Below are 8549 nucleotides of genomic sequence, written 5' to 3' on the forward strand. Positions count from 1 at the left end.
AGGCTGAACTAGTTTGCCTCTCAGGTCCTTTCCAATTTTTCCTCAACTGCAGAACAAAATTTCAATTTTCCTCTAACACGGAATTCTAACCTGAGTCACGTGCCTTGCCTGATGTTGACCATGAGAAATTAGTGAAGAGAATGTGAACATGTAGAAGTGGATGTGTATAAACGGAAGAAAAAGAGAGCCTAAGTCATTGCGTCGGGTTAAATTTCATGGCTGCTCTACACCCCTGGTTCTTTGAGACGGCTCTCGAAGGTCTTATTTTCAACTCTGTCGTCAATCATCTTTGCGACCCTTCTCTGAGCCCTGTCCAAATTATCCTCATCGCTCTCACATAGGCAAGTGATGACTTACACTCCAGGTCTTCCCTGACCCCCCCATGTAAAGGAAGTCTGTTATACTTCCTTCTCTATCAAGGTCCTCCTCTACAAAGCACTTATCACACTTCCAACTATGTTTTCTTCACTTTTTACTCAGAAAATATTTCAAAATTACATTCAGAAGATCATACAGTTCAGAAGTTAATATAAAAGTAGCCGAAATACCACCACCCTAATGTAAAAATGTTTACATTTACATTTCTGCTACATTTGCTTTGCAATTACATATTTACTTCTTTATTCATATTTTTGTTGCCATTGCCTATATCCTAATTCAATTTTCTGTTTTATCTGGTTAGGGCCATGTCTGAATACTGACCTCTTTTACACCTATCACTCAGCACAAAGCCTGGCACATATAAGACTCTCAATGTTTGTTCAATGAATAATGAATGAATGACTTCTGTCCTAGAATGAAATAATGGCCATCACTACAGAAGAGTTATTAGACAAAAGACAATGACTCCATCTTTATTAAAGTCCAAAAAAAAAGAGAGAAATGGATCTTTTTCTCTTTTTTTTTTTTTTTTTTGGCCTCACCTGAGGCTTGTGGGGTCTCAGTTCCCCAACCAGGGATTGAACCCGGGCCACAGCAGTGAAAGCCCAGAATCCTAACCACTAGGCCACCAGGGAACTCCCCAAGAAATGGACCTTTATTGAAGGATGAGGGTTAAAATTTAAATGTGTGCTATAACTGGATATTCCACATTAGAGTGGGTTAGCTGAACAAGGAACAGAACTTCCCTAGAAGTCCTATCCCTCTTGCCCTGGATAGCACATATATCTGCTAAAAGAAATGGACAGAGGAGATAAGCTCTCAAAGTATCTTCTAGTTTAAAGATGCCAACTCAATAGCTTAAAGAGGAAAAAAACAAAAGAAGAGAGGGAGGCAGGGAGGGGAGAAAAGAAGGAGAGAAGGGAGGGAAGGGAAGAGAGAGGGAGGGAGGAGGGAAGGAAGGAGAGGAGTCCTATGCAAAGAATCCTAGACGACTAGGGAACATTTATATTTTTTCTAGGTTAGGCTGGAGGCAATACAGGTCATGTTCTGAAAACCCTCGAGTATCAAGTCCATTTGTCTGAAATGAAGCCAAGCCTAAGGAAAAAGTATAAGAAAAGTCATGTCCAATTGTCAGACTTCTCCACCTCCTTTTACCTATACTCCCGGCCAGCCAGTATCTTAACACAAAAGCCTGGGTTCCTCCCACTGTGGTTCTCTACATGCTCTCAAATATTAAGTATACACTTGTACTCTCTCTGCATCAACTTTATTGGATCTAAGTTCTATTCCTTTGTGCTCTTATTCTTCCAATAGGTCACTGAGAGGTATTATGCTTCTGACTTAAAGGACTGTCCATTACTGAAAATATTACCTCCTCAACTCTTTTTTTTTTTTTTTAGCCTCCTCTACTCTTTATGGTCAATGTGGACCTCCGACTCTCTCCAATGAAAAAAATGTCTCAGTCCTATGACTGTGGCAGATTGTTTTATTTGTTAACAATTCTTCCTTCCCTCCCTGTCCTTGACATGGTTCCCTGTGGGCAGAGTATAGTACTGAGGCATGCCACTTGATACAAGAGAAATCATTTCTAATCCGTGTCATGAAGAAACATTTTTCTTGCTCCACAGATACCTTACACCACAGATAAAATACCATATGAGCACCTTTCCCCTCAACAGCCAGGGTACATCAGCACAGAGAAGCAGCCTTATACTCCCTGCCCATCACTTTGCACAGCACATGCAGATACTCAGGGGCCGCAATTTGGCTGTACCCAGTTTTCACTTTCTTTTAGTTATTTCCTCAAGATCAGAAGGTGCTACATCTTCGCTGTGAATGGAAGAGCATGTGGATTGGCTTCGAGGTACAACTTCTTTTCTTCATGAACCCATCACCTTCTTATCTGTACATGAAACTTATGCTCTGTCAGTCCTGCCTCCTAAGGACTTTTCCAGTCTCATATATAATGGTTAACCAAAAGAAAAATCTCTTCCCCTATAGCACGAGTTTTCAGTGATAAATGAACAAAGCATCACCAAGTGCTCCTCCCTGAACAAATGCCAAAAGCTGATTCATTCTCTGCATGACATTGGAGGTTTCATCCAACCATAAAGTGAAATATCTGCTAGCGTGCACTTGATAGTAATCGCTCTTCCCTACTCCACTGATACTATGCAACAGCCAACCGTGTCATCTGACAAAGGAATTCTGTCCATAACTTCTGGTTTCTCTCTAAGGATAATGTTTGTCTTTAACTTTCCAGCTGATTTTCCAGGTGTCTCTTCAATAAAATGACTTATACTTACTTTTGTTACAAGGATCCTTTAATGAAGCTACTAGAGTTTTAATCTCTTACCTACCGTTAGCAGTATAATACATTAATTTTGTAACGGAAAACATTATTGGGTACTTGCCCTGTGAAACTTCAATAGTATAACAAGGAAGCCACTGTGCTTTGTTTGAAAATGACACCAAGACATCCATGGCTTCACAGACAAAGTTTCATAACAGGCAATGACTGGGGACTAGGAGCGAATGGATGGCAAGCCCAATAAAAAGCAGTTTTGAGATAGTCATCATCATACTTCCATATGCACTTTTCCATTTCAGCTACTGTTTTGAAAACATCACTCTCACAAACGTCCTTGTTTTTACACATACAGATACACATTTTATATTTGGAATGGGATTCGGTTCTGTAAGTATGTTTATGACATTCTGAACTGCAGCATTTACATTACTATTTTCATCACTATTTTCACACTGCAATGAACCACTTTTGAGCCACTGATCTATTTTTGTGAAATGGAGATACAATTTAAGACCAGCAACAACAAACTATGCTACTTTAACAAATAAACAATAAGCAAATGACATAAAAAGTATATTAACCAAGATGAAGTGCACCATGATGAAGTGCTTATGAAATGTAAGCTATATTGACCAGTGCAGTCTTCATAGCATGAACACAATTTTTCATACCATAATAACTTTTAAGAACATAATGGGATTTCTGCTGAAATTATAATTACTCTCACATCTCAGGGTCCTATATGCTCTGCCACTCCCACACCATCTTTCTGATTCACATTTCGAAGTCCCCCCCATCACCCCACCCCCTTGTGTTGGTCTTCTTGCTAACCTTTGAACACATCCAAACACATTCTCACCTTCAGGCCTTCACACTGGCTGTTCCCTCTGCCTGGAACACTCCCCCTCAGGTATCTGTATGAGTAACTTCTGTCACTTCCTTTAAGTCTTTGCCTAAGGTCTCTTTCTTAATGAAGGCTACTCAACTACGTTTATCCTGTTCTACTTTCTTTCTTCCAAAGCGCTTATCCCCTTCTACCATGCTATATAATTTACTTATTTATTTGGTTTATTATGCATCTCCCACTCCTACCCCTCCACTCCCAACTGAATGAAAACTTCACAAGGGCAGTTTTATTCATTCAGCACCTAGATTCATGGAAGGTGCTCAATAAATAGTAGTTGAATGAATGAATGAATAAGTGAAATTTTTTCCCTGCTTTTCCTTTTTAACCACCAATCTGTCTGTGGATCTTACTTTGAGAATTAAACAGAAAATGGAGAACTATCAAATGATTTAAGCAAGAGAACTACACAAGGTCAGAAGATGATTTTAAAGTTTGGAAAGGCTGGACTTTTTTTTTAGTTTAAAAGTCAACCCATGAAAAAAATGATGAAAGTCACAATTTTCCAAATGACTAGGTCTTCGTAAGTAGTTAATTTCAACCCCGCAATACACATATCTATAGATACATGATTTGTATATATACACATACACATATATGCATGCACACATTAGACATATGTTGAACAAATCTAGAAGAAGCTAAGGACATTTTTCCATCATATGGGTATTCTTCATATAAAAGCTAATGACTTAGATAATAGGTAAGACAACCATCCATCGTAATTTTCCTGGGATAGCCCAGTTTATACTGTTTGATCTGGTGCCCCTTCCAGTTAGTATCCCCTTTTACTCTCAAAAGTGTCCTTATCTGAGCAAAAATAACTACATGGTTATCCTACTCATAAAGAAGATACATACATTTCTTCTTATTCAAGCATGCCGACCAAGCTTTTGAGGATTTTAGTGGAGTGGGTGTGGAAAAAGTGACAGCCATAATTAATTGTAACACCTACTGGCCAGCACTGCAAATGAACTCTTTCAAACAGGCAATTCTTTAGCCAAGGAGCACAGCCATTGTTGAAGTACATGCCACAAGCTTCATATATCTAGCTTTAGAACTCAAATCCCCACCAGGTCACCTGCACAATCTCCAGCCCCTATGAGAATGTTCACGTGATGAGTGGGCACAGCACATTCTTCTCTGCAAGCCCTTTGTCTGAAAAACTGAGACCCAAACCCAAGACTCTGGTCAAAAGAGAGGGCAGAAAACAAAGGCTCTTCTATTATCCTCGTGGCCCAGAGGGCTTGGAAACTAGGAGAATGTGGAGTCAAGTCTTCACAACGACACATGTGTTTTGGTCTCTCAGTAAATTCCAAGAACTTGACCAAACACTAGATCTTGAAACTTTCATTCATATCTGCAAAAGCCATGCACCCATCAAGTCTGCAAACAGAATTTTGTTGAAGCTGCTCTCCCGGATCATAGGAGTTGTCCCAATTCATGCCAGCCCTAGGTAAACAGGTATTCATTCTTATTGTGCTCGAAGACAATAATAACCTGGGCTCAGAGCCAGAGAAGACACTTAATATGTCAAGGAAAAAACTATTTTATTTCTTATATGTATAAATAGATGACAACAACCAATTACGTCAGTCTCTTGTCTTCCTTGCTATTTCTTTTTTCCTTATGCATTTTTTGGGGTTTTTTTTACCTTTCTTACCTTTGCATTTAACAAATTAAAGACTGAAACAAAGCCAGACTCAAAATTTGAAGTCAGGAGAGGGTGGTGAAGAAAATAGTGAAGATTCCTTAATATCTAGGGTGACCACATAATTTATCATCCAAACCAGGGCACTTTTAAATGTGAAAGGGGATGCATTTGATAATTCAGATAGGTCAACAGGAAAAAACCAGGACTACTGCAGGCTAACCAGAGGGTGTAGTCACCCTTCTAATCCCTCATACATTTTCCCACACAAAAGGCATCCTGTGTGTAAAGAAGCAATTCTGCCTCTGCTACATCAACCGAACTTCAAATATAGTCCTCTCTCTTTCAGGCCAGGCCTGGCTTTCCACAATAGAGCTGGAAATGTTTTCACTCCACCCTGCCATTCCCTATTCGTGCAAAACTGGTTCCATTTTTACTCAAGAAAGCAAGCAGCAACACACTAGAATGTGGATGCAGGCCAGGTGCCCAGTAAGCCCCAGGCCTGGTGCCTCGGGTTTCTCATAAAGGAATACTTCACAAGAAAGGAAGCAACCTGGTGAGAAGGTACACAGATACCAGCCGCAGATTTAACAATCTGAATTTGAATGTTAGACCCTTTTGTTGATGCCAAGGCACACGCTGAAACTGGGCAGAGCCCGAAAGCCACCTCTCCAGCAGCACACATTCATCCAGAAGAAATGGCTGTGGCATCTGTCCTCAGCTACAGGTAACAACCTTGGTTTCTTTGCCTTTTGCTGGATCAGTGGTGCAGAAGGATTTGAAAAAAGTAAGAAAATATGTTTTTTTTCCCTCAAGATCACAGTTCCCACGTTAAACAGAGCCAATGCCTACTTTTACCCCGTACTTCCTGTTCAGGGGGGTCAAACATTGCTCATGTTCTTCATTAAATTTAGTCCTGTGGTTAGTGACTATTAATTTACTGGAATATTTTCCCTCACATGCATCCAGAGGGGAGACCAATTCTGCAATCTGGTTGGAATCTACAGCACATAAAGAATCTATAATGGTGGTAGGAGCAGAAAAGCTCCAGCTGGCTTATCTCAAATGTTCAGAATGACTGATTTTTTCACGGACTCCACAGTCATTCAAAAAGATTCACTGCCCAAGGCTGTTCAATGCTGTGATGGAGACATTGATAAAGCAAATGTCTTAGGCTGTTAAGCCTTATAAAAGTAGAGTACTACCCATAGCTGAGAGTCTCATGACAAATGCTGGGAGCCAGGGAACCACCTGTCACAGAGATGGTAGAAGAAACTCCTTTTGAATTCATGCAGATTGGACTAAAGTCCTTCTAGCTAGGAGACACTATGAGTCCAAGGGGCCATTTGTATACAAGAACTGCTGTTTTCCCAGTGGTACAATAATCTTAAATTCAAAGACATTTTTGTTAATATAACTGTTTAAACTGCTTCACATAACCACAATTGAGGCCAAAATGGGCCGAAGGAAAATCAAAACAAACAGCTCAATAATGACTTTTTAAATGTTCAAAGAAAGAAGAAACTAACTGGTTAGGCTGCTGGATGATAAGGTTATAATGCCTGCTTTGGGAGATGAAAATTATGTCTTCCCCACCTGACCCCATCTCCCAACAGTGAAGTGGATAATTTCGGAAGAATACAATGACCCTTTATGCTGGGCTTCTCTTGTCCGCTAGGGATGCCATCTGTCTCCCTCACTATATAAACAATCCCTGCAGGAATCTTCTGATGCCCAAACAGATTAGCAAACTCCAGATTTTCACACCATTAATAATATCCCCATCCAGATTAGGCTTCTTGCTTTAATAACTCCAAAGATAAGCCTAATAACTGATCCTTTTTGTTTACAGGTAATGTGAGTGTCATTTTAAAGATAACCTCTCAGAACACACAGCCATCTGTTGGAGGGGGCGGGGGCGGGTGGAGCTCTCTCTAGACAACAGAAGAAATGAGCCCTTGAGGGAACAGGAGAAATAGTAAAATGAAAATCATACTTATGAGACAAATGAAAACATGAAATTTCACCAGGTCTAATAGAGGACTCTAATAATTACATTAAAATCTTTTTCTTCCAAATGACAAACTAGAAAACTATTCAAAAAAAGACAAGTTTCACACTTTGACAAAGGCATACGTACAATGAGAATTCAGAGTTTGCTTGACTCTAGGACAGTGAAAGCAGAAACCGTACTGAGAAGGCTAAAGGCCCCCGGGGAAGTTTGCCGACCGTTCACCTCTACCTACGAGGATTGCTGATGCTTGCCTTCTCCAAGTTTAATATCGATTGATCCTCTGTAACTCTGAGAGCTCTCTGTATTGTCTCCAAAGACTTCCAACTCTAAAAGAAATAAATGTACCTGTAAAGATGTTCCTAAATTAATAATAATAATCAAGGAAAAACACCTGAGCTCTGCTAACAGCGGAAAACACAAGGCGTGGAAGAGCCAGACCTCTGCAGTTGCACGTCCTCGGAAACGTCTACGTCTAAATCTGCAGCCCCAGTTTCCTCCAGGCCCCAAGCCCCCGCAGAGGATGTTCACAACACGTTCCAAACCAAAAAGGAAATGAAGCCTCCACTCCCTCAAGTGACGCTCAGATGGACCCAAGAGTCTCAGCTCCCCGGGAGAACCAAACCTTGAAACACGTCCCAGTGCCTCTCACCCGCGTCTCTGGGCAGCGGAAGCCGAAATGTCAAATGAATGACCGCGCCGGGGCGAGAGGGAGGAAAACAAAGCCACCTCCCGCTGTCCGGTACCTGCGGCGCGAGGGCCGGGCCAGAGCCGCGCACTCACCTGGGGCTCGGTGCCCGCTGCCGCCGACTGCGGGTGGGGACGGGGCCGCCGGGCGGCAGTGCGCCCCCGCAGTCGCCCGGACCCGCGGCCCCGGCGCCCTCCGGCCGGCCCGCGCGCGCCGCGGGGAAAGCAGGCGACCGGGGGCGCCGCCGCGCATAGCATGCAGCTCCCGGCTGCGGCGGCCGCTGCCACGGGGCCGAGGGACCCTGCGCGGCCGTCTCCGACCCGGCGACTCCGAGGCAGCGACGAGAGACGCAGCGCGGAGCCGAGCGCGCCCGGCGCGCCCCTCAGCGGCTCTTCCTGCCGCCTTCCGCAGCGGGCTGGGTCTCGGCTCGCCTTTGTGCTGGCATCCTCCTTGGCTCCCAACGACGCCCGGAGCTCCCCGGGCGGCTCCGCGCCGCCGCCCACCCCCGGGTTACGCCGCGCCCCCCGCGCGGCCCGCCGATTCTGTCGAGTCAGCAGCAGCGGCGGCGGCGGCGGCAGCGGCGGGGACGCGCGAAGCCATATC

The 8549-nt window shown here is 43.2% G+C and overlaps 1 protein-coding gene across 3 annotated transcripts in view; it reads right to left on the bottom strand.

Annotated features, from left to right (window-relative positions):
* HECW2 (HECT, C2 and WW domain containing E3 ubiquitin protein ligase 2) overlaps window positions 1-8121 on the bottom strand; it is a 407233-nt gene extending 399112 nt beyond the window's left edge. For all 3 annotated transcript variants that reach the window (XM_061203609.1, XM_061203599.1, XM_061203618.1), the window contains exon 1: window positions 8042-8121. The gene's annotated coding sequence lies outside the window, so the exon portion shown is untranslated. The remainder of the gene's footprint in view (window positions 1-8041) is intronic.
* Between the last annotated feature and the right edge of the window lie 428 nt (window positions 8122-8549).

The sequence above is a fragment of the Eubalaena glacialis genome, chromosome 1 (genome assembly GCF_028564815.1).
Source record: "Eubalaena glacialis isolate mEubGla1 chromosome 1, mEubGla1.1.hap2.+ XY, whole genome shotgun sequence".
In the NCBI taxonomy this organism is placed as follows: Eukaryota; Metazoa; Chordata; class Mammalia; order Artiodactyla; family Balaenidae; genus Eubalaena; species Eubalaena glacialis.